General features: G+C 34.9%; 1 protein-coding gene across 2 annotated transcripts in view; it reads right to left on the minus strand.

The window, feature by feature from the left end:
* Window positions 1–26,285, minus strand: part of BCKDHB (branched chain keto acid dehydrogenase E1 subunit beta) — a 145,042-nt gene that overhangs the window by 42,597 nt on the left and 76,160 nt on the right. The gene's annotated exons all lie outside the window — the stretch shown is intronic.

Raw genomic sequence — 26,285 nt, forward strand, 5'->3', positions numbered from 1 at the left:
CAGAATGATGGCATGGACCACAAAAATCTGCAAGAAGTGGATGTAGAAATAACTTAGCCAGACCAAACTCATGTTAAAGCTAATCATCAGCTCCCTTTTCTCCCTGTATCTTTAGCAGAGGTATTTGCTTTCCAAAACAGACAAATGAAGTGATAAAACATGTCTCCTCCTGGTCTCTCCTTTATGGAGTGCAGCAACTGAGAAATCCTGGCCAACTTCCCCTGTACTTGGCTCAGCAAAATGGAAGATGAAGTATTATCTACCAGTTCTTTCCCGCCAGGCCCACAGGGAAAATAGTTAAAAAGCTTTTCTACAAATGCTTTAACAAAAAGTTAAAACGCTTTTCTAAAAAAGAGTGCCAAGGATTTTTTCAGACTGATGAACTGTCTTGAATGCATGTTGCCTTGCAGTCCATGGCAGCCTCACACTACTTACTGTGCTTTCTATACATCACAATCTTTGGCAGTATAGAACATACTGGTAACACACTGAGAGCACAACCCTTCACTCCAGCATCATGAAGTGGGTTTTTGTGAACAATGAAACAAAGTAAAAAGTCCAAGAAGTTGTGTGACTGCACACAGCATCAATTGAATTTAATAGCCCATTAATTCACCCAGAATACTTCATAGTCAGAGTAGGTCTGAGGTAAAAGATATAAGCAAACAAAGTAAATATTTTTGAGCTCCATTTCCAGGCACTATTTTCTTTGCAAAGCAAAAATTTCAAACTAACAAAATCCTGTTAAGCAGACTGTAATAAATCCTTTATCTGTCCATGAGGTAGATGATGATGCCCTACTCTGACCGGCTGGCAAGGGTAATTTTGATACTAAACAGACCTTGATTCCCATCTTGTAACTAACCAATAAGACAAAGCAATAGATTTTGGACCATCCCAAAACTGACTGCCCAATGCACCTGTCAGTTGCATTACAACAAAGCATGGAAGTATATTCTAGACCCACATCCTCCCAGTCCCACAGTGCTGTTTTCAAGTATCTAACACAGACCACTATCTAGAAGACAGACTGTTTACACAAACTGATATCTCTCCAGGAAAGACATTAGGAAAAAAATTTAAAGTTAAATGGTTTTGAAAATAAAGTAGTCAGCATGGGATTTCTGATTCAGTGTAAATGTTTAGTTTTGAAAACATGTATGAAAAAGTCATACTCTATTAGCGGGATAGCCATAACTTTCAACATTCAATAAAGTAAAAAATTATTATTTTGTTAGAAAATTGTTTACAAATCCACAGCTATAGTTATTAGTTCAACCTATTTACATTTTTCTTAATGTAAAAAAAAGTCCAACAAAACATTAAATTGCTGTTCTTGCCTTGCTTCCTAACTGCAGAGACCAAATTCTGGCCTCAGTTATTCAATATGACCTTTGCCAATTTTCCTTCATTTGCCTGATTTTCACTCAAAGCTTTCTGGAAAATATATTATTATATTAGAATATAAAGGCCTATAATTGGTCACACAGTTCTGTTTCAACATTTGATGCTTAATATACTCTTATTAAGACTTTTCAAAACAACTTAAGAGCACAGGTCCCAGTAAAAATCTGTTATTGAAATTCACAGCAGTCAAATGCAACACTTGAAATCAATCACATGCCTTGATTTTTAGAATAGGAGCTAAAACCAAGGACTTGCTGGATGTTGCATAATTGTATGTTGAAATGGATCCTCCAGTATGTGGTACACTCAATCTATTTCCCCAGATCACAGTATCCTAGTATGCTAATATAGAAAACCTTATGCAAGTTTATTTTAGCTCTAAAAGTACACTTTTATCAGATTCAAGTACTCATTGCTAAATCAGGGTTCTGAGTTAAAAACTCTTAAAAATCTTTAAGTGAGAACTGCAGACATTTACAGAGATATACAGTTGTACAGAAAGGATAAAATAAAAAATCCAGTTCATTATTGGGCATTACTACAAGAAAATATTACTCATCCATCTGCAATGTATGGAAAAATAAAGCAAGCTCATCTGCTGTTTGGAGGAAGTGCTTTCAGGCATCTGGTCAAGAAGAAGATAGTTAAAAGAATTTTTTTGCTCTAGTCTGTCCTTCATCTGAAGGGAATCTCTACAATTCCACAGTCACAGTAAACAGACCTTCAAATGCAAACACTTTGGTAAGTAAGTACTGGTAAATGAGACTATTTAATGCATATCTAGCAAATCAGACAAATTCAAACTCAGTCTTTGCCCCATTATAGTCTTAATTACTTTATTTCTATAGTTTTTGGATCTATTTCGTTTTTCCCCTATAGCTGGCATGGATTAAAATTCATAGAGGATTTTTTAAAAAAATTTTTATTTCTATTGTGTGTAGAATACTTCCTAAGTGAGAAAGCTTTCCTGTAAAAATAAATTATTTCTGCAACATTTTATGTCCTCAGAGTCTCTCCCACATTATTTTTGTTTTGCAACACTACAAGTATACTGCAAGAAATAACAGCTACTAGAATGCCAGATGGCTATTACATGAGACCACTGATTTTACAACTCCTTTTTCAGTACAGGAATTTACTTTCTGAAGGGTGATAAAAAGTTTATATTAAAGGCTAATATGAATACAAAGAGTTAGACAGAACTCTTGATGTTTATTTTGGTATTACAGTTATTATAATAAAAAGAAGACTAAGCATAAAGTGCATTACACAAGGCAAATGGTAGGAACATGTTTCATGCAGGAATACACATTTTTTGGCTGACAATAACAACAAAATTTAGACTCAATTCATTTGCAAATGACTCGCACATTGCAAAGCTTTAATTAAATTTTGGTTTGTTCTCTCAATTAGAATTCTGAATTTTGCCATCTCATCTACAGATTTGAAAATTTTAAAAACCACATATTTAATTAAAGAACTTTTCAGACAGAAAACTTACTGCATCAGAGTTTCACTTCCTATTCTGGATTTTTATTCAGATGTATTTATGCTGTTGTCATAAACTAAAGTGTGGGGCTTAAACAGTTAAGAAAATTTATTTCAGATCACTTTTTTTGTGATTGTTACATCTATATTATCTATTACTTCCACATACAGATTTTCAACTGTAAATTACCTATTATCGTAAAAATAAGATCAATCCTACTATAGCTTAATAATGAATATGGAAATCTCATTTACAATAAAATCTGTTCTTCAACTCAGACCTTAGATTTTCAAAAGAAGCTTTCCAAAGATGTTGTCAATCAAACCTCATTTTATAAAATGTGGATTTCATGCACTAAAGCTGACACTAAATAAAGACTAAACATCTTTTTCCCTGGTTTCTGCTTAAAAATAATGTCTTTTTTAAAAAATGTACTTTCTATAACAGAAAAGTCAAGCGTCTTCAGTTGTCATATGTTTCTCAATCACAGTACAGTACTTTACAGCTGCAAGCACCAAATGCTACACATTTTAAACACAATTTGTTTTAACAAATATAAGTCACATTCCTATGAACAGTCACTTCTATGAGCTACGTAAGTACTATACACTGCACACACAAGATATTTTCAAGTTGAGATATGAGTAGAGTGATCTATATATGCTTTCTTTAGAGGAACTTTTTTTTCCAACAGCCTAGCCATTTTTGTCCTAAAGTACTTTTATAAATCTTTTCCTGATAGTTACAGCCATGACACAATTTTTCCTCAGAGAACTCTGCAGATGTACGTTTTAAACTTTTAACTTCTGTCAAATATTTTTCTCCTTTTCAAATCAATTTAAGACTATATATTTATAACTTAGCACAGATTAATAATGATCCGTTTTATTTGTTACCAATTCTTTGAATTTATGGAATTAATATCTTGTCAAATACAGAAAAATAGTTAGCTGCTAAAATTATTTATTTTGTAATTTCCAAAAGAGACGATACTTTTACTTACAAAATACTTCAGTACTTATAAAAAAAAGAAAAATTTAGGGGGGAAAAAAGTCTGTTCTGTGTAATTCATTGCCTTGTTACTATTAAAAAGCAATTAACTGCAAATATTGTCTTTGCAGTAATAAATCACATAAAACAGTACTTATAGAAAAAGTAAAATTTATTCTATAAAAGATAAAATATTATAACATAAAATGAACACTTCATACACCAGCTTGAAGAGTGCTTTCAAATTTCATTTCAGCCAACTGCAAAAATGAATGGAACAATCTTTAATAACCCAATACACAACTGGCATGGTCTGTTAAATTTTCCTTATCAGGGTAGCAACAGAACCACTCCAACAAACACTGACAGCATGAACATTAACTAGAAGCTGTTTGAAATAGAGACTTGGTCAGTGGCTGAGTTGTCCTGGTGGCAGAACTGCACAAAGAAATCAGCACTGTATTCCCAAGGTATTTACAATATCAAACAAAAAAAACCCCACTAACCAAACAAAGCCAAAACTTTATTTATGTCAAATAATTATCTTTTTAACAAGGAGGAAAATGAATAAAAAGTAAATTTTATTTCTTCACAACTTATCTTGTTTTAAGCAAAAAAGGCAAAGAATTTTTATGAAAATATTACATCACTTAAATTTATTCTGGTAGAATCTAGGACTAGAATTGAAATATATTCAATTCAGAAGAAGAAACAGACAGGAATTAAGGTCTTCCTAATAAATGTATAATCTGCATTGTTTGGGGTATGAGTTACAGCAGCCACAAAATTCTTCTCCACAAAATAAAGGGGACAAGACAGATACCCTCAAGAGGATGTGGAATGACTTCCAGGTTATGGAATATGCTACTTTAAGTGAACCATAAAAATGTCTTTTGGCAAGTCAGGTTTTTGCTAATTAATTGCAATCTGCTAGATGTGCACTTCCCACCTTTTTGCTACAAATACTAGAAATACTATTTTTTCCTAGGCAATTATGTTAGATATGCATAATATGTCAATATTATTCTAACAGAAGCTGTTCCTCTATATAGCAGCAAACCACCTTACAGCAAAGTCACTACAAATTATGTTATTCTATAGGATATTCCAAGTTTCCTGTGCACTTTTGTAAGTGGCAATTAGAAATATTTGCAGCAGGACCCACATATTTTCTAAAAGCATGCCCAAAACCCTAGAGCTAGAATGATTTCCCAGGCCCATAAGTATCTGAACATACTTGTTTTATTTAGCTACTTGGCATTACTAACTGATCTGTTCGGTAAATGATCCTGCAAAATGCTACACGTACAATAACATGGCTGAATAATAGTCCAAGGGAAATCAACAGAGCTGAAGTGCCTGCATAAAATTATTCTTACGTGAAAATGTTTGCAGATCACAGGTCATTTTTCTGCATGAATGAGCAGTTGTTCTGCACAACAAACATTTGTTAAGCTTTTCAGTAAAGATTAACCCAACTCTAATTACTTCCTACCTTTTAATAACAAAGCTAGAAATATGCTACCAATGTAATCAAGCCTTATACTTTTCAATCATCATTTATCACCTACCATTCTAATTACTTATATAAGTATTTTGTAAAAACATCTACTGGTTAAGCTCAGCATGCCAAAAGTGACTGGAAGGATTTGCTCCTATGAGTTTTAAAAGTCAGTGAGCGGTATTTTTATTTTTACAGCTGTTGAGGCAGCTGAGAGATTCTTCCAAAGACAGCCTTGTCAGTCTATGCATCTGGCACAGTAAAATACTCGTAGAAGTATTTCGCTCAACACGCACTAATGAACTTCAAAGGAAATGCAATTTCAGCTGCTGTTACTAAACAATTTAAACCAGCACATTTCCCTTTGTATATCAAAGCATTTGCATTTTGGGACTGTGCAGTGAGAATGATGTTGTCACTGTGACTGTCACCAAATCCTTCCCCGGGGCAAACCTACAGCTTGGCCAGGCAGCCAGGGAGACACAAGTACAAAAGAACTATCCTGTCCTCCCATATAAAGGTTAGGGCTTACCTAATATCTTTCCAGATTTTTTACATGATCACTTTCGCCAAACAGGCTCAGAGTGGAGGAGATTATTAAATCACTTTACACAAAGATGTAAGGAATTTCATGGTGTATTATTTAAAACAAGCTATAATTTTACTTATAAATTTAGTTTATCAGAAGCCACTTAATGGCTCAAGCCCTCAGGTAGAAGAATTCTAGTGAAAAGCTTCAAGAGAAAAATAAATATTCTCTCATATAAAGGCAAAATTAACAGTTAAGAAATCTGACTGGTAAGAACAGACATAATTTTTATCCTACAGAAACAGTTTAAAAAGTTGGAGGAAAATATAATGAGGTTTTAATATAAAAGGTTATGCAAAAAAGTATTCAGAAACACTAAAATAATTATATTGGAGACTGAGCTTTTGGGTACAGGCTAACCTAAATGAAATAGATATTTCACCCAAATTCTTAGACTAATTAGCTTTTCTTCTTTCCTAGAGAGATGCAATTTTTTATAGTTTTGATCATTCTACACATCATTTCCTAAATTACTATTCAAACAGGCTACATTGATATTCCAGTGTAATGAAAAACTGCCAACAAAACAAACAAAAACAAGTCCTATAAGAAAATAAGAAATGAATACTTCATTAATTTTTGCAGCTATAGTAAATGCAACTCTGTTACAAAAGACCAATAAATGGGCTGCAAATGAAATACTTTTATTTTAAAATGTTTAATAAGACCATAAACAGCTCACATTACATCTTTTAATTTAAAAAATGATCCAAAAATGAAGAAGAAGAATAACACATTTCAGAGGCTATGAAATTTTGAGTTTCTTTTATGCCAGAACAAACAGTTCAAAATTATTGCCCTGATTTTGAAGAGTTGATGAAATGCATGTATAAAAACAAATGTGTGGGACCTGCAACATATTCAGCAATATTACACACAGAAACACGGATAAAAGAATTAAGTATTTTTATACAAGAGAGAAACATAACAGTGGATGTCAAATGTACATTTTAGGAGTCTTACTGAAGTTTTCATTGAATTAGACACAAGTATTTAACTTGGTCTATGTTTTAGATCATTTAAATAAATTTCATACTTAAAATGGTTATGCAAACTTTACTTTTATACTAAATCATTCCCACAAATTTAATTTTCACCCCACTAATGAACTTACTTTTAAGTCAAAACTATAAATCTTTTATATAACCTAACCTATGTCTTCCACCAATGTTATCAATTATACAGTGACATTTCTTAATGAGGAAACAAAGTAAAATACCTACACAGCTGCCTTTAGTGACTGTGAAGCACCTCTCATAATTTTCTTCTTTTCCATTTCAGTTCGCACTCAACATAAAATTGTCATGAATGAAATACAAAAATAAGCTATTGGTAATACTGCAAAAGGAAAATTGCAATAGAGTTCAAATTGAGATTTTCTTTTCCACCTATCTGCTAAACAGTAGAAAAAGCAGTGTTTCCCTCATGTAAGTAATTGACAGAAATTCTCAACTTATTCACTAACTAAAAATTTTGGAGATCTCAATCTGTCAGAATATCATAAATATAAAACAGAACTATAGTACAAATGGACATTGATTTACTAATTGCAAGGCCTGATTTTATTAAGCTAGTTATTAAACAGCAATCCTAATTTACATCTGCCTGAAAAAAAAACTCCATCAGTATTATAATAATGCAGGATTGTTTGAAAATTAGTGTTCCCTATGTCAGATTTTTTTTCCAGATTTTAACATAGCCCTTGATATTGGGTTTCTGGTTTCATCCAGTATCCAGTACTGTGATTGTACAGCAGCATCAACTCTAGCCTCCTGCAATCACAGAGACTGTGATACATGACAGGCAACAGGAAGCATAAAGGGAGAACCCAAAACGTAGAATTCTGTGAAAGTCTGAGATTTTTATTTCCTTTCCTAGTGACCAAACTCACCACTGCTTGAGTCATGTTTCCTCTCACCTAAAGCCACTACTGATGTCAGAGTAAGGGATTAGGTGCACTTACACTGATGTGCTCTCCCAGCTGGGCAACCACAAAATCAAAGCACATTTTAAACAACAGCTTTCCAGTCATGGAAATTTCTGTCCCCACCAGACCATACGCCTGATTTCCTCTCAACAAATGAGACCACCAGGCCATGCACAGCTGAAACTGGGGCTTTTTTCCCCAAAATTCTGATTAAGAGTAAGGATACAAAACTTGGCAAGGTCTCAGAACTGAAGTTCTGTCTCTGCCATTACAGAAGGCCACATTTTCTATCACAAATTGAGTGTATTGTACTCTGTTGAGGTGATAATGCTGTAGCATGGTTATTGGCTGTTTTAGCCACACTCCTTCTGTATGACATTTGAAACTTTTTCTAATTTCAAGCTATTCATTTCAGATTCATTCATATATCGTTTTACCCCAGTATTACTTTAGCAAACATTTTTCTCCTAGTTACCTTTGTTAACTTTTCCAGTAAAATTATAAACAGGACTTACATGCCTTTAGTCTTCCTTTTGAGTGGGAAGAAGGCAGGCACTGTTAAGCTATTTTCATAGAGCAAGCTCTCCACAGTTTCTGATGAGCCTAACACCTCCTGACTTACGTCATCTGGTTTCAATTTTTTTAAAAAAAAAACTACTTCCCCACACCACTGTCTTCTACAACAAAGTAAGTCCTTACGATTTCTACCATAAGGGCCTCTCCAAACACACTTTTATTTTTATCCAGCTGAGCTGAAGCCAACTGATACAGCAGCTCTTCCTCTTTTGCCAAACAAATAATTTATAAGCTTATGCTTAAAAAGTTATTAGTTCCTAACTATATTGAAACTCTGTTTCTGAAACCCTCAATATCAGCCAGGTTCATTATAGGATTCTAATTTTTACTATACCAACAACAGACTGGTGTTGTGACTTCAGAATTCTAGGTTTTGTAACTAAGAAACTACAAGAATGTTAAGATCTAAACAAGCCTTAAAAAATGCTACTCTTTACAACTTGGCAATATTTTTGAGAGCTCACCATACCACAGTCCCCCCATCATATACCTTGCAGTTCTTGTCCTGAAAAGATTTTGTAAAGTGAGGATCTAATCTATCAGGTTAATCTGCCAAAATCTACACTCACTGTTTAAAGACCAGCAAATTCACTGACAAGTTTCAAAAAACATGAAGCTGACAACATTTTTATCAGAGCACAATAACACAAGAAAATTAGTACTTCATGCTTTTAGAAGTGAATTATTAGCTGTCAAGACTGAAAAACAGTATTCCAAAAAATTCAGCCAGTACAGAAGTTATTATGGGGCTTTTTTCACTGTATTTGGTGAGATTTTTCACTTGTCAGAGGGTAAAAATACAGTCAACCAATCCTGCTAACAACTGTAAGAATGAAGCATGCAGACACTGCTAATATGGGTTTAGATCCCTAAAGATCCAGTTTAAGTGTTTGATATTGTACTTTTTCTTGATCAAGACAAGAAATGTCTTCTTTTGTGGTTGACTTTTAAAAAAGTCATGAAATGAAGTTCACACGTAACACTATTTTCCTGGTTTGTTTCTGCTATGAATTCAGGAATACTCCAGAAATTATGGGGTTTGTTGGCTTCATAGTTTCCTATCCATTGTAAAATCAATATTACTTTGAATACTCTACAAAAATAGAGGTTTAAGCATCTTTTTCTGAACAGTATATAATTTTTCAAGGCATTTCTACTTATTTTAGTGATCACCACAAATTATATAGAGAAAGAAAAGCTTAGCTTGTAGTGGTTAATAAACAACTTCAGCCTAGAAGACCCAGTGACTGAACAGATCAGGAGCTGAAATTTGCTGTAACACAGTGACCACAGCATGCTGAAATTCAAGTTGCTGCTTTCTTATTGAATACAATAATTTCCTTTATTCAAACATATTTTGAAAATTTTCTTAATTATTTGATATAAGTTTTCTAAATTATTACAGCTGTTTTCAAGACTGCTTTCCTTCTGATTTCCCCCAACCAAAGAATCACTTAGGGGTAAAATAGGCAGTTCTGTGTAATTCATTAGCTTGTTACCATTAAAAATCAAGTAATGCTATTTATGTTCTTAAAAGGGAGACAATTCAACAGGATCTCTAGTTCTCAGGCACTGCTAAAATGTTTCAAATCTCTCCAAAGGGATATTTACTCTAAAATGAAATGTACCATCCTTTGAAAATATTAATCCTTACTGACTATAAAGGAGGCCTGTACTGCATAGATTAGAGATGAAACTTTTCAGATCAATCCCAACTGAGTAATTATTTTAAAAATTCAAATTCATGCTGCCTCATTGCAGTGGCTGTCTTTACACAGGCAGTCACAGAGAGGAAACAAATGTTCACAATTAAATGGAATTATTGGAGAAGGTAGACCACTACAAAATCTGTGGTATCCAGTAAGAGTGTCCATCAGCAACAGTGAAATGATACTTGAAAAATCGATGCATGTTTCCCTCTCTTTCAGGCCTGATCCACTGCCAAACATGGTAAAATCTTTCTGGACATAAAATACAGGATGACATATATTGTCAGTACACAGACAGTAAAAGGTCTTCAGATCTTTCAAGTTTCTTAACTACCTGGAATTCCAAGTTGGTATAATATCCAGCTTTACAGGTGAATGAAGATTGCAGGTAATCAAATATATAAAAGGAAAATCAATGCCATTCATTAGGTGACTTCTGAAGTTGCTCCTATGATTTGGGTAAACCCATTGGCTTCTTGAAACTTCTAAATCCATATATAATGTTACATATAGTATTTAGAGCCAAATGTTTCCCTCACTAGCTAAAAACTCCATATGAAAATGGGGTAAATTCAGATCTTCCTACTCAAAGTTAAATCAGAATTTCAATCCTTAAACAACAGTAAAAGTTTCTTTATAACTTGCACAAAGATGGTAACATCCACATTCATTCACATAATCCCATCATGCTTACTTATATAAGAAATCCTTTTCTTAGTATTCTGAATATAGACAGTGATTAAATACATAGTAATTAGAGTATTTTGCCTCAGAGGAAAGTAGATTTTTCAATTTTGGTTCAACCAAGTAGGATTCCTCTCAGAGAAAAGCTGCTAAAATTGTCATGGTAAGACAATATTGATGATGTAATTTGATTTTTGAGTAACGGTGGACTGCCTCCTCTGTATTGTTTACCAGGTTCCTTGCACAGCTGAAATATTTCCCATACATTCTGGAGACAAACTGCTTACCTGAGGCATTCTGAATAAGTGGGAACAATTTTCTGACTAACACCAATATATGGTGTTACAACTCATACTTCAGAGAAATTTTGTCTCCTTTCACTTCTGCCCTGACTGAATAGAGGTACATCCATCAATATATTTATTAGCATATAACCACATTAATTCCATCAATATAAATATATTTTGTGGTTGAGTCAGATATGTGCATATGAGACTTGAACTCAACACCTACAATACACAGAATGTGTATTGTGACACCTACAATATATTATATTCAGTGCTAGTTTTTTATAATCAATCTTTCTTACTCTCAGCCAAACAACATTCTTAATGTAAGCTGGTGGCCAGGCCAGCAAGAAACAGATGTTTGGAACCTAGTCCCCAATTAAGGTATCTGAAGCTATTCTACAACAAGCAAATAAACAATAAACAAACAAATAACAAAGTTTAATTTTTAAGTACTCCCGTGAATAATAAATAACCACAGAGATGGGTAAAATTTCAGAGAGGGACATTCTCCTTTGTGGCACTCCAAAAATGACACTGCCACCAAGCACCAAAGAAGGGAGCTCAAGCAGGGCACTTCTGCCCATGGCCAGGGATGGCAGCTCCCAACCCCCACACTCCTCACATAAGCATTTTATCCAATGGACATGAACACAAAACAGAAAACAGTCCAGGGAAGAAGCTCAAACTTTTAACCAAGAACATCAAGTTTGTCAGAAATTGCACCTGGAAAGACAGAACTAGTATTCCCTGAAAAACTTCCTGCTGAAACTGGCAAAAAGATTTAACATTGGCATTTTCTGACAGAACAGTATTTTGCCAAAAAGCAAAAAGACCATGGTCAGTCTTAAAATAGAGGCGCTTTTTTTTTTTTTTTTTTTTGGCTAAAGAATGAGAATGGAAGTGTTGCATGTAATTAGCTTCCAGCTTGATTGAAAAAATAGATTAGCAGGGACTAAATATTAGCAGCCCCAGTGGAATTGGTTATTCCTCCCTCCAGGTCATCAGTAACTTTCATCTGTCTTCTACCATTAATGTTTCGGATCTAACTATGACTTACCGAGGTATTCAAACATAAGAGTCTGAACATCTTTTACAGTTCATCTTGAAGAAAAATATTGAAACTATGTTAGGCAAAGGGACAGAGACATCATATTTCTACTTCAATGTTTCATAAATGCTTGTTTCTCTGGAATAACACCAGTCAATGCTAACCACCCAAGGGGCCTTCCAGGATTTAATTACCGAAACTCGGGCCTGCAGATAACTTTTTTCTGCAGCAACAGTGAACAGTATAAGTTTGACTGTATTTAGAGCAGCAGCCAATCCTAAAATACAATTCATCCATCTCTGCTGTCCAACAAAAGCATGGAGTTTTCACATTATAATGAAGGATTTAAGGAGTGGGCTTTTCTGCCTTTTTTTTTTTTCCCCTTCAGGTTTTTGCAGGAACACCACGTGAGTTGTCTTTGGCCTCATCAACTACTTCTTGTATGCTTTTTGGATATCAGTGTTACCAGTATTTCTGCCTCCCTGATGGAACATCTTAGGTCTGAGGTTTCATGATTCAGAGCAATTATATCATAAAAATTGAATGTTAAAACAATTCATTTACACATATGTTTATATTGCCCCGAAGATTTTGTACACTGAGATCAGATTATAAAGCACATGGGAACTAAACTGTGTTTCAGCTTCAGCTAACAGGCTATTCATATACAGTAAATTGTTTTAAATTAAGACAACTGCACTTAATTTTAAAGTTTGTGAATTTTTATAATTATATTATACACGAATGTATTTTGCAATGAATTAATTACATTATTTGGCAAAAATACAAATGTAGTCCTTTACATTTCTATTGTATTATTTAAACCTGGCTTTGATTATAAAACCTATGGACAGCTGTAGAATAATTTTTCCTTTAGTCATAAGTTATATATAAGAGTTAAAATGTAAAAAATTAAATATACAGAGTTCCACATCCCATAAAATAATTATTATTTTTAAGGTATGGAAAACTAATTTTTAAGATTTACAGTGTACCAATCAGTGTTTTTTTTAAATCAAAAGTTATGGGGTTTTTTCTGAAGGACAATTACTAATATGGTTAACATTTTTCTGATCTTTAAAATTAAATTTAATGATTTTTAAATAGTAATAAATTATAAACATGTCAATTTAGTACAAAAAGAAATTATTTAAAATAACATTTCCATATTTAAGTTCTGAATGTATGTTCCATAATTGACTGTTAAATTTCATGCTATGAAATAGGCATAAGAATGACTTTCAGATTTTAAAACTGTACTGCTACTACAAACCAGAGTACATGGAAGCAATTAACTTAGATTACAACCATCTTTGACTGTGTTTATAGAAAATTAAGCTTTACAAAATCTTATTTAAAATCGTGGTTAATTCACAAATATGCTTGGGATATGCATAAAGAAAATTAGAGGTAATCTATTATTTTTTAGTATCAAAGTATGCAAAGAAATATACTGTATTATAATATACTGAATTATAATATACTGTATTATACTGAAGTAAAAGCAAACCCATACATTTTCTCTGAAATATATTTCATAATTGTTATTAATAGTTATATAAATAAGCTCACAAAATTCTTTCATTATTACTTCCACTAATCACCATTCTGAATTCTTTCTACAATGTAAACAAAATGACTGCGTCAAAATTGCAAAAAAAAAAAAATAATAAAGTTACATAGACATTAACAATTCCAGCCCTGTGAGAAGTGAAATGCTTTCCCATGTTTACTTAAAACACAGATTTCAGTCAGAGGTGACAGCAATAAATAACACAAAAGGTTAGGCGTGAACTTTTTGTGAAAGAAACAGTACAAAACATGCTAAGGCACTAAACTCTCTTACTATTACTTATTCTACTGCTCAAACATGTTACAGCCCATTAAACTGCAGACTAAAGGCAAGAAACATTTCATTTTTAAAACAACTCCTTTTCGTGCCCTCAGGCAAGGACTCCCATTCAGCTCCCTGGGTATTTTGGCTATATAGGAAGATAGGCATCCATGCCATCAAATATTCACAGTTCTGCAGTATCTGCTCAAAAACTGTAAGAGCTGAAACAACTGATTTTACTTTATACTTATTGTAATTCAATTCACTCGAAGACAGTGACCAGTCTGCTCCAACCACTGCTTTGGAAGTGGGCCCTGAGAAAAGCCATCTGTTCCACTCAATAAAATCAATTTTGTGGGCCCTCTTCCACTTTTATTTCTGAATTCAAGTGCCAAACACCTGCAAATCCTCCAGGCAATTTCCAGATCCAGAATTCCCACTTCCATCAGGACACATTTCAAGATGTAAGTGCACCACTGCAGTCACTGGCAGCTCCTCAGGGTGGAGCCCCCACAGTAAGGGGACATCTCCAGGGGGCACAGAGCCCTCCCCTCCACTGAGCAGTCAGGGATGGCTTAATGATCACTCTCCAGCCTTGGGCAGTACAATTCTGTCCCTCAAGTCACAAAGCAAACACTGAATGCCAGGTTTGGCCAGTTTAAGACACCTAAAAGTAGGTTTTTTTACTCAGAAGCCACTGAATAAATTTGTGTTAGTGTACTACCCAGAGGAAAAAGGCAACAATGACAGTTGAGTATTACCTGAAAGGACTTCAAGATGCATTTGGACAGTAAAATATTCAATTTAGAACTGTTTTGTCAACAAAATGTCTGAAATGGGTCCAAGAGAGTAGGCAGTTTCTAACCTCAACTGGGCTATTTTAGAGCCAGCAGCTGGTTTAAGCCAGTTGTCCAAAACTTCCTCACAGTTAGAGAAGAGAGGGCCCCCATGGGGCATGGCAGACCCTGGGCATTCTGTGTGACTGAAACTTCTTCTTTGTGACTGCAGAGAGAGCTTATGGCACCAAAACTTCCCAGTCCCTTCACATACCCCAGCTCAGACAACTGTCCAGTCAAGCAACAATTAAATCAAAAATTAAGTTCCTTTTTATACAAAGAGTTATAACCACTAACTTAATGTATCTTAGCCATAAAGAGTATACAAAGAGTACACAATTACCGTGAGCCTTGGTCATCCTGACGGTTACCTACATAGTGAGGTGAACCTTTATTTATCATACAGTGCAATAAATCATGCTGGCAGATGACACAACAAAGCATGTCTAAATCAAGAGAGCCACTGAGGAATACCTAAAAACTATCCAGCCAAAGAACTGCAAAGAACCAGTGCTAAAATCTCCCACTTGCCAAAAAGCGCTACAGGGTTAAAAGAAAAGTATAAAAATACTCTGTGATGAGGAAATGCTCAACAGCTTTTAACACTGTAACACACTTGCCTATTAGCATGGTTATCTGCTTATCTGATATATTTGTCTTATATCAAAGATCAAATATTTTCTCTGGCTCCAGGACTTCACCATTTTATGGCATCACTCAGTGCCTAGATGAAGTAAGTGCATCTGGGATAAATAACTCTGGTCTCCCTCAGTTTAAAACATAGATACCCATGTTCTGCAGCTGAAAATCCTAACTTTCAACTCTCTTGCTATAACTGCTAAGCATTTCTGAGCTGAGAAAGAACTTTCTCTCCTTAATACTCAAGGGTGAAGACTGGCAGGAGAAAAATGAGTAACGGGTCACTCACCATTTCCCAGCTATGGAAACAAAACCATCAGCGCTTCCAATCGGATCAAACACTTTGCTCTGCTAAGTCTGAATCAGCTTTTCCAACCAACTGAGTAGTTAGAGGTTGCAGCACATGATAAAATCAAAACACCAAAGGCATTTCAGAGGAAATTATTGCAAACATCAGGATTTTCAAATATTCAAATGCAGGAGATAATTCTTTATTATTCTGAATAGTAAAATGTGCTCAACTGCAAAATCTGGCACCCACATAGCAATGCAGATTTTATGAACCTGAGCAAAAACCTAAGGACAGGCTTTGAAGTTTCAATTAAGTATGTTTATTTGTAATCTTATTTTAATTCTCTAGAAATTGTGTTCACAATGAAGAACAAAAAAAAAAATTGGAAGTCCAATAAAGTGTAAACATAATTACAACCATATGCAACACATCTCCGTAACAAAATATTTGTGGAAAAGCCTGAATGATATGGAAGAATGACTCTCAACAACAGAATAATTTTCCTGATACAGTCCTCTTGCATTTTAAAATAACAATTTTTGAATATTTTTGTGTATGCAATCCTCTCAGTCTGTTTAATTACTAAAGATAGTAAGTCACAGGTAATGCCAGTTTTATTACAGAGCTTCAATCACATTTACTTATTTTTTCATGCTTCAGAGGCTTGTCCTCTAGAATTAATGTCATCTGTCATTTTGGAGACTACCACCGTGATTGCATATCTACTCCTTCTTATGAATTCTGAACTTTGCAAACACTCCTGAAATCCCCTGAACTCAGTCCTCCTTTTGGACTCTATTCTGAACTCCAATACTATTTCTTTCCAGTACTGGTAGTGGGAAAATTAGAATTAGAGCAATTCTAAAATCCAAATTTCTGCCACTGTTTCAGGATATTTGACAACTGAGGCATTGAGGAAACACACCATACTCATAAAGCTCATGTTGTTAAGTGTATTTCTTACTAATACTTAAAAATTTGAAGGAATTTCTGCTTCCTTTCACTCGATAAAGTTTCATTTTATCTATAGCACTACACTAAAACAAGTGAGATTTTTGACAGACCTATTTCACTTTCTTGTATTTTAATATCTGAGATAATTATTATTTAAGTCATTTAAAAAAACCTTTTAAAGCTCACATTTCTCAGCTGTATTGTGGGTAACATTATTGCTTACTCTTTATGTATGTAGTAATATTTAAAAGGATACACTACCACTTTGTTAAGAATTGAAGGCTGGGATTTGAAAATTTCATTTGATATCTCTTATAAACCTCCCACTGAATATTTGCTATTATAGGGGAAGAGACTGTTTTTGTAGTTATCTTCAGAAAAAGATATCTTTAGCCTTTAATTCTTCCTTTTCATACACACCATTACAAGGTGCTCCTACAATCTGGTGACTTTTAGGCATATAAAACTAAGGCTTCTGGATACTTGGGAAACTATATCTTGCTAGATCATACAAGATCTTTATTAAAGATGCTATTGCAGCTTAAATAATTCTTTTGATTGGGTTATGATACCGTAAGTACTTATTCACAGATTTTCCCTCACTGAGATTTTTAAGTGTGAATCCTTATTTTATAGCAATCTTGAGGTATGTAGATATATTCAAAGGTATTTCAAGGGTAGCTGGTCCTTCTGTTTCACTTACATTTTATTAATGGGTTCACAGAATCACAGAATTTACAGGGTTAGAAACAACCTCTAAGATAATTGAGTCCAACCATTAATGTAGCATTGCCCTCTAAACCATTTCCCAATTTGCCACACCTACACATCTTTTAAATACCTCCAGGGATGGTGATTTCACCACTTTCCTGGGCAGCCTGTTCCAGTGCTTGACAATCCTTCAGTGGAAAAATGTTTCCTAATACCCAACCTAAACCTTCCCTGGTGCAGCCTGAGGCTATTTCCTCTTGTCCTACCCTCTTGTCACATGGGAGGAGAGACCAACCCTCAGGCTACAACCTCCTTACAGGTAGTTGCAGAGAGCAACAAGGTCTCAGAGAGCTCAGTGATCACTTCCATCAGTTCACTCAATAGCCTTGGGTGGATCCCACCCAGACTCATAAACCTGTGTGTGTCTATGTGGTGTAGGAGGTCACTGATCATTTGTCTTGGATTATGGGATCTTCATTCGGATCCCCCTTCCTGCCTTCCAGCTCAGAGGGCTGGGTATGCAGCTATTAGATATTGTCCTCAGTGTTAAATTCTAATCACCTCTGCATTTTAAAGCTAATCTCCACATCACATCTTCAGAGGTAAGAACATTAATCTAATTTTAAATACATTCTTTATCTTATTAGAAATACTGAATTATCCTAAATAAACAACTGTTCTTTGAAAAAGCACCATAGTCCTTTACTTAGTAAGGAACCATTTATCTGGAGATAAATTGTTTGATTCTGAATAGACAAACCTGAGTGTCCTTAAGTGCTAATCACACATAATTTATTAACCCTAAAACTTTAAACAGTAAAACCGAAAAAGTACTTCTGAAAACAATGTGCTGTCTTATGAATGTTTATGAATTGTCTGAAGAGATGATATTAGTACTCCTTACTCAAAATGAGGGATTTTCAGCATGTAATCCTTACCAGACATGGAATTCATAAATCATCTATTGTAAATTATGCAGACAGTTCAGCTGTCTGTTATTACTCCCTCTAAGAGTGGAACTTCTCGCTAACTTCAGTTTAAGTGAGGCATCCTAACCTAACATCAAATATAAGATACAGCAGAGATTAAACATGCTCTGCATACGTCAATCAGTTTTAGAGAAGGGTCAGCTCTTCTGTGTAAAATTCTGTTTCATCTGCTGTTAAAGAAATAGATAAAAATCTGACCTTAATTAAAACTATGTCTAACAAAGTAGTTTGCATTAAGAAATTATCTATCCACAGTACAATGTAAACTATTGGCTTATTTTCAATTACAGATGCAGCACATTTGCCTCTGGAGAACATTCCCAGTCAAGCATAGATATATACAGCTTAAGAATATAAAACAGTCACAAATGTAATAAATTCAAAATTTTCTTTGACCGTTACTAAACAATTTTTAAGTAATGAAAAATAAACAGATACCAATCAACACCCCTCAGAATTATGAAGGTCATATGTTGCTATCATTTGTAAGTGAAGCTAGCAAGTTTTATATGACAACTCAAAATTTAAAGAACTTATTTTCAGTTGTTGACATTTTTACTGACTGCACTGATGCCAAGTGGAGGTAAATTACATGACAGTGGAGTTCAGTTAAGCAGTAATTCAATGTAACTACCCAGTATTTGTGGATGAGCATCAACCTAGAGCAGAAGTCTCAGCAAGAACAATTAGCTACTTGCCAATATTGTCATAGTTTAGGGGACATTCTAAGTCACTGAACCTCTGCAACTTCTGGAAAGACTTTGTGCTGCATTCTGCAAAATCCCTTACAGTGTGCCCTTGCTCACTCTGCAATGCATCTTAGGACAGTAACAGGTTTACTTGCAACTTCAAAATGCTTTTCTAATTATTTTTATGGCCTGAGTTAAAAACAAATCAGTTTACCATTACAGGTTTTCCTTAGCTCATTTTAAAATATTTTCTTGTAAATTAGACCATATGATTGTTTTCCCTCCAGGAATATTTGAAAGAGCTGCTAAAATAACTGAACAACGCTGAATATGAGAAAAGGCAAAAATGAAAATAAGAAAGATACACTAAAAACAGAGAGTAAGAAAAAACAATAAAAACTAATCTTTAATTATGCAACAGGGTCATGTAACTTGATAGTGTGGAGATCTGAATTGTTCTTCAGAACACCCAGTCCACTGCCCCACACAGAACCATTCTGTTTCACACAGATAGCTTCCAGTAATCCCAAAGATAAAGTGGATTCATACACTAAGACTTTATGGAAACTATGTGACACCAAGAAGTAAGAGATAAAGTAAAAGCCTTTTGTCAACAGCAGTCAAGGCTCATCTAGCATCAGGGATCAGGAGAAATATGGTCAAGCAATCCTAGATAAGAGACAGACACCCATGCTCCAATGCTCTGCTGCTTTTCTTGTTAATTTTTCCCAAACACATAACAGGTTCCAACCTTTCCAAACTGAAGTCCTCTTTTATCTAAATCAGCCAGCAATATACAAACCAGGAATCTAGGAGAGAAAATCTTCCAGATTTCCTTCTGAGCACTGTTCAATTTGTCTACTTTGTCTAATTCCAACTGTTGCAAAGGAATGCAGTGCAAAAAAAACCTACAGAGAAAGCTGATGCTGAAAACCATGCATCTCTGCAGGATACAAAGCCTACCAGACTTCCAAAATAAATACCCTCCTTCCTTCAAAAATAATAAAATATTAATTCAGATTATCTTTTCCAAGTATCTCAAAGTGTCACTGTTTGAACCTTAAAGTATGTCACAAGAATGTTCAAAGAAAATCCAAATTGACCTGTTTGATGATGACTGGTCTTGACAGACCAGATGAGAGGTAATTTAGGTAGTGAAAGATGTTAACACAATACATAGCAAAAGCATTCCGGTCTCATATGGTCACTGCAGCTTTTCATATCGACAGAGTAACTGCCAGGCATTGAGTTGCTATGGGTTTTTTTTCAGAAATGTTATCATTAATTTTCTTTTCTTTCCACCATAATATTCTAAATTAATTAGGAAAATTAGTTATGTAAGAATAGACTAGCCCATGCCCTTCTGCCAATCCATTCTGTTCAGGCCACTGGGTACTGTATAAACAAAACCCAGCATAACCTTTCCACTAAATCAGGTGGTTGAACTGGATTTGGGTTTTTGCTTAGAGGGACTCCCTGGTACCACAGAAAGATTTATAAAAGTGATTTCTTCCTCAAATCCTGTATGATTGCAGGAATCAGATAGAGTAGGGACATGATCTACAGAGCAATATAATTAATTCACATTTTTAGGCAGGGCAAGGAGGATCTACAGAAATGTGAATCTACAGCTGTGAGCCAGTCAGCCTAATATCAAGTTTCTAGAAAGACTTAGCAAATCGTTCTTGATTCCATATCCAAGACCACCATAGGGTCTCAATGACATGTCCAGGAGCAAAAGTTGTTTGGGAATGGTCAACATGAATTAAACAAGGGCAAATCTTGCCTGATCAATCTGACTGCCTTCTAACATGAGATATCAAAGAAATGGAAAAGGGGAGAAGAGTAGACTGTTCTACCAGGATTTCAGCAAGGCTGTCAATAGCCTTCCTTTAGTCAAGCTAAAGGAAGAGACATGAGTGAGACGCAAGTTGCAAAAATGAGCTTTGGTGGAAAACTGTCTGGATCAGTCACGTTCAAAGGGTGGTGATCAGCAGAACAAAATCTAATAGACAGGTGATTAGTGGACATTTTCCTTGGAGATCAGTGTTCACCGACACTTTATCCTCAATCTTCAGGGATGGAGTACACATAGCAAAAATACAGGGGGGACAAACATGGAGGAAAAGGATTGATAAGCTGGGACATGGAGCAGCTATTCAGAGGCACCTCATCACACAGAGAAACAGAAGGACAAGCACCTCATGGAGCACAACAAGCCCTACACCCAGCACCCAAGCACCCTGAGCACCACTGCAAGCTGAGGACAGCTGTCAGGAATGCAGCTCTCCGGAAAAGATGTTGGAAATCCTGTCAGAAAAAAAGACAGGTAGAATCAGGCACTTCCAACAAGGGTAGATAATGGCATTCTGGGCTGTATTAGCAAGTCCAAGATCAGACTGGTTTTAAAGACTTTGCTTTCAATGTCTTTGCTTTGTGGTTTTGAAAATTATATCCCTTACATAACACAAATGTAATCCTTGTGAGTTAATACTACAACTGGAAGTAGTTCTCAGCTAATGACTTCTTCCTCAGCTCTCTCTGTCCTTTCTTTCATGTATTTGGACTTTTCATGGATTTTTATTTAAAAAATAAATTAAAAGCCAGGAAAGGAAAACAGATAGGCCAAAGTCTGACAGTTATGTTTTTGTCTCGTTTTTTCTTTTTTGCCTTAAATGAACACTCTTGTCCTAATGAATCATAGCACATAACCCCTGTTCATACTATATTAGTTCAAAAGAATAAAAGCCAAAAATAATTGGCATCAGCAAAGATTTCAGATTTAAAGAGAGTGAACACAATACATGCCTTGTATTATTCCTCTGTACTGTACCAGAAACTCTGTAATATCCCATCATTACAAAATGTGCTTGTGAAAGAATATAAAAATAGGCAAACAAAATAAAGACCAAAACACTCAAGCTCAGAACACACAGTGCACAAAGTACATTCCCATTGTATTTACCCAGTCATTAGCTATCTGTTTGCATTGTATATGGGGAAGTGCAAAGTAAACCAGAAAGCCTGCTTGCGTAGGCACTGACATCAGGACTGTAGGTTATTAGACACTGGCCAACCTTTTGCAAAAAGCTTTTATGATTTGAAAACTTTCTAAAATAACAGATACAGATTTACTGTGAGAACTGAGAAAATTCTAAGTCTTCATTGCTCTGCTTTCTCTAATTAACAATCTTTGCTATCGTAGGCAGAGTCCCCAGCACCGTGTGACAGAGGTATCATGCCTTCTGTTGATGTAACACTCTTGAGTTTCAACATATGATTATTTAAAATCCATAAACACAGAGGACCAGATTATGCATTTCTCTGTTAATCAAAAGCCATTATTTCTCTCCCATGCCATTGCCAAGGCACACAAAAATGGAAAGGAGAGTGGCCACGGCTGTGAAAATATCTCCAGGATCTGTTAATGATCTTAATAATCTTCTCAAGAGCTGCAGCTCACATTGCCAAGTACAAATGAGAAAGCAGGGAAAACAGTCCAGAAGAACAGTAGCACAAACACATCCTTTTCAGCCCCAAAGAAACTATGGAGCAAAAATTCAATTCACATTCATCTTTAGGGCAACACACAGACATAACCCTTTAGCAGAATGGCTACTGTAATCCTGGGGGTTTTGCAAGCACCATAGTAAGAGAAGAGTGTAAAAGCTGGCATGTATCTCCCCAAAAATTGGTTTTTACTCTTATTTCTTGTTATCTAAAAATAATGTTTTGTCAAAATGGACAGGAAAACAAAGTCACCTATATAGGAAACTTAATGTGATGACTGGTTTGATTTTTCATGACTGATGTATACCAGCAGTTCAGCATCATTCATGTAACTTTATCCAGTCAGGAACTTAAGAACAAAACCTTCCGCCAAAAAAAAAAAAAAAAAAAAAAAGAAAAAAAAAATTTACCATTCAAAAAACCTAAGAGTTATTCTTCCATTTTGGAAGCATCAAAACAATATTCTTTTACTATTTTCAAACTTGAAAATTGCCAGTAAAATCTGCAGCCATACTTCTCCATTCTTTTTCCTTCTGATTTGTGTACCCCTAAGGTTTCAGGAAGCACAAGCACTGCCACTTCCTTCAGGGGAGATACAAAGGCATGTTACAATATAATTCCTTTTAATCACATCAGCTGCCAAGCCAAACTTAATAGTAATTTAAAACCCTTATCTCAGCCATCTTTCTCAACTGCATCATGTTTTAATATATCTACTGCTAGTAAATTACGACAATATTAAAAGCAAACACAGAGAATTTTGCAACTGACTGGAGAAGGGTATGATGAACATCTAGGACTCCTAAACAGTGAAGCTTCCTTGAATACTATCAGAAATTTGTCTCTACGCCTTTGCAGAAACTGCCAGTTACAAGGAATAAAGCTGTTGCACAGTGCAGCTATTTCCAAGCAAATTGTTAAGGCTCCAGCAATTGAAGTGCGTGTAAATGACAATTCTCTAAGAGAAACAGGAGGTTTCCTTCCAGCCCTTAACAGATATTAAGGGGGAGAGGGAGAAGATACCACCTTCAGGTTTTGTTAAAAATTATGCTGTTTGCTCTATTCAAGTTAACACACCTGTGATATCCAGTGAGACTCCATTCTAGCCAGTATCAGAGAGGACTTTAGTAATGATAGAAAGCAGATTTGGGATATTTTGATATTACTCAGGCTGTATTTTTCCTCTCAGGGAGAACACGCTTCATATCACTCCCTATGGCTGAATTTAAGAGACTTTCCTCCCTCTGTGACAAAGAGGAAAGTAAAGGAAATGTACACGTGTGTAACTCAGTCACAATTAAATGGCTTGTCAGATCTGTGTGTCCAGTAAATAATGAAGCCCAGCCTTTCCTAATGTTACCCCAAACTTTTATAGCTCTTTCTTCCTGATGGTTTCAATCAGCATTTTAAGTGTTTACCTTTTTTTGATACACGGCAATCACTGGCTCTATTTTTATGCCTCTCATGCTACTAACCTTAACTATTGCAAAGCAGGACTGTATTAAGATAGATGCTACACAAGGGCTGATAATTGGCCCTCACACCTCTAAATCTCAAAGTGCCAGGTAATTCACAAGGCAGTGAGCAGAGGGCTGCTGCCTGCAGCTGGCACGATATCTGTTAGCACACAAATAAAGGACCAAGATCTCACACTTGCAATGAATTTTAGATATTGCACAGGGCTTTTCAAGCAAAATAAATCTGATTTACTTCCACAGGTGTAAGTGATCTTCATCATATTTTTAGCAGCACTCCCAGCTCATGACTCAGAGTAGGACTAACTTATGCAGAACTACATCCCACAGTAAAGCACTAAAGCACTGGAACATACGCAAATAGCCAGGTTTTTTTTTTTCCCGGGAATATATCAGTGAGGAGGATCTGGTTTTAATAATGTAAAATATATCTACCATGATAAATATTTTAGGGGCTGATTAAAGAAAAAGGGCCCACATAATTATACAAATGTGTACCATATAGAACTTCAATAACAAACCAAAATTCTAATTTATTTAACACTGTAAAACCATTTTATTTTAGCTATTCAGCAATTTTATTTAACTACTGGCTGCAGTCAGATTAGGGAAGATATTTTCTTTGGCAATTCACCTTTGTATGGTTAGAAATACATTTTATTCTGGTCATAGTTTAAGTTACTAACACTGGAATGCAGGTTTCAGTAGCAGATTTTTCTTTCATCTTTAATTCGAGTAGTATCATGTACTACCACGACTCAGATCTGAAATTCACTTCTGCAATATGAAGTCATTTGGCTGCAATCATTTCAACAGTTCTCATAGTACAACTCTGAGATGTGGGATTTTCTTTGAAATTCATAGAAGCTAGTTTTATTATGTTATCTAGAGTGTATTTACCTGTGATGTTCACAAGAAGCGATAATGAGGAATAGCCTCAGTATGGCATCAACTATTATTCAATTATTCCTGCTTACTTTCTATTAGACTGTTTGCACACATAAAATACAAAATACATGGTCAGTATAACAGAAAAAAAAACTTATTTTATCACAGTGGATATTCCTATGTCCAACAAATGTTATATGTGTGGTAAAGATTATTATATCTATATCTTTCAAATAAAACAATTCCTGGGAAAGTCATGTTTTTAACCACAGGAGACTCAAATTATATACTCACATCATCACAGAAGTCATACAACTTTCTAAAAGTTAAGTGATTGAAAGGTTCACATCCCTGACATGAAATTCAGTATAGAAAGATTTCTGAAACATAGTTTGTAATAATTCTCAGCCATCCTTTTTTGCAAGCCATCCCCCACCCATAAATTATGCTTGCTCAGGGGCAAGTTCAACTCACAGGTAAGGAAATAAATCAGAGGAAAGGACAGGAAAAATAACTTTTATTCTAAGTATTAATTTTATCTCAATTTCTAAAAATTCTCATTATATCGCCATAACAGATTTCTGTATCTATTGGCATAATACACGTGCAAGCCAAGTGTCAATCTCTGTCCATGGGGAGGCAAATTTCATCATTTAAATTTGCAAACCATGAAACACATCACTGTTCAACACAAAAGTGTTGCTGCCTCAGGAAATAAGATACTCCCAAATCTACAATCCATTTTAAGAGAAACTTTTAAACCACACAACTTCCTATCTTCTTATTTCTAAAGCACTCTAAATTTAAATAAATTATGAAAATAAATAAATGTGCAGAGAGGGACAAAAAACCCAACACGTTTTCAGTCACACAATTATGAGTGCAAAATTGCTGTGTAAAAATCAGATCTCTCTCACAAGGTAGAAAAGCTTCTTTAAAGAAGTTTTGAATTGCTAGCTAAGCCAAAGTTAACTAACGACTTGTTGATCTCGGTGGTTCAATTACATTTGAACAGAAAAGTTAGATATAGACCCTTCCTTTTGCTTTCAGTACTTTCATTTGAAAAAGTGATTATATATTATGGTAAGTATTATGAAAAAGTGATTATCACTGTGATTATGACATTCGTCTCTCATTTCCTCCTCAGATGATCTATGGCCTATAAACTTTAAAAGGAAGAACTAGGAGATTAGATTATTTTAGAGTAGATTAGATTAACCATTTTTCACTCAGTTTTTCTTGAATGAAAACCACTAAG

The sequence above is a fragment of the Lonchura striata genome, chromosome 3 (assembly GCF_046129695.1).
Source record: "Lonchura striata isolate bLonStr1 chromosome 3, bLonStr1.mat, whole genome shotgun sequence".
In the NCBI taxonomy this organism is placed as follows: domain Eukaryota; kingdom Metazoa; phylum Chordata; class Aves; order Passeriformes; family Estrildidae; genus Lonchura; species Lonchura striata.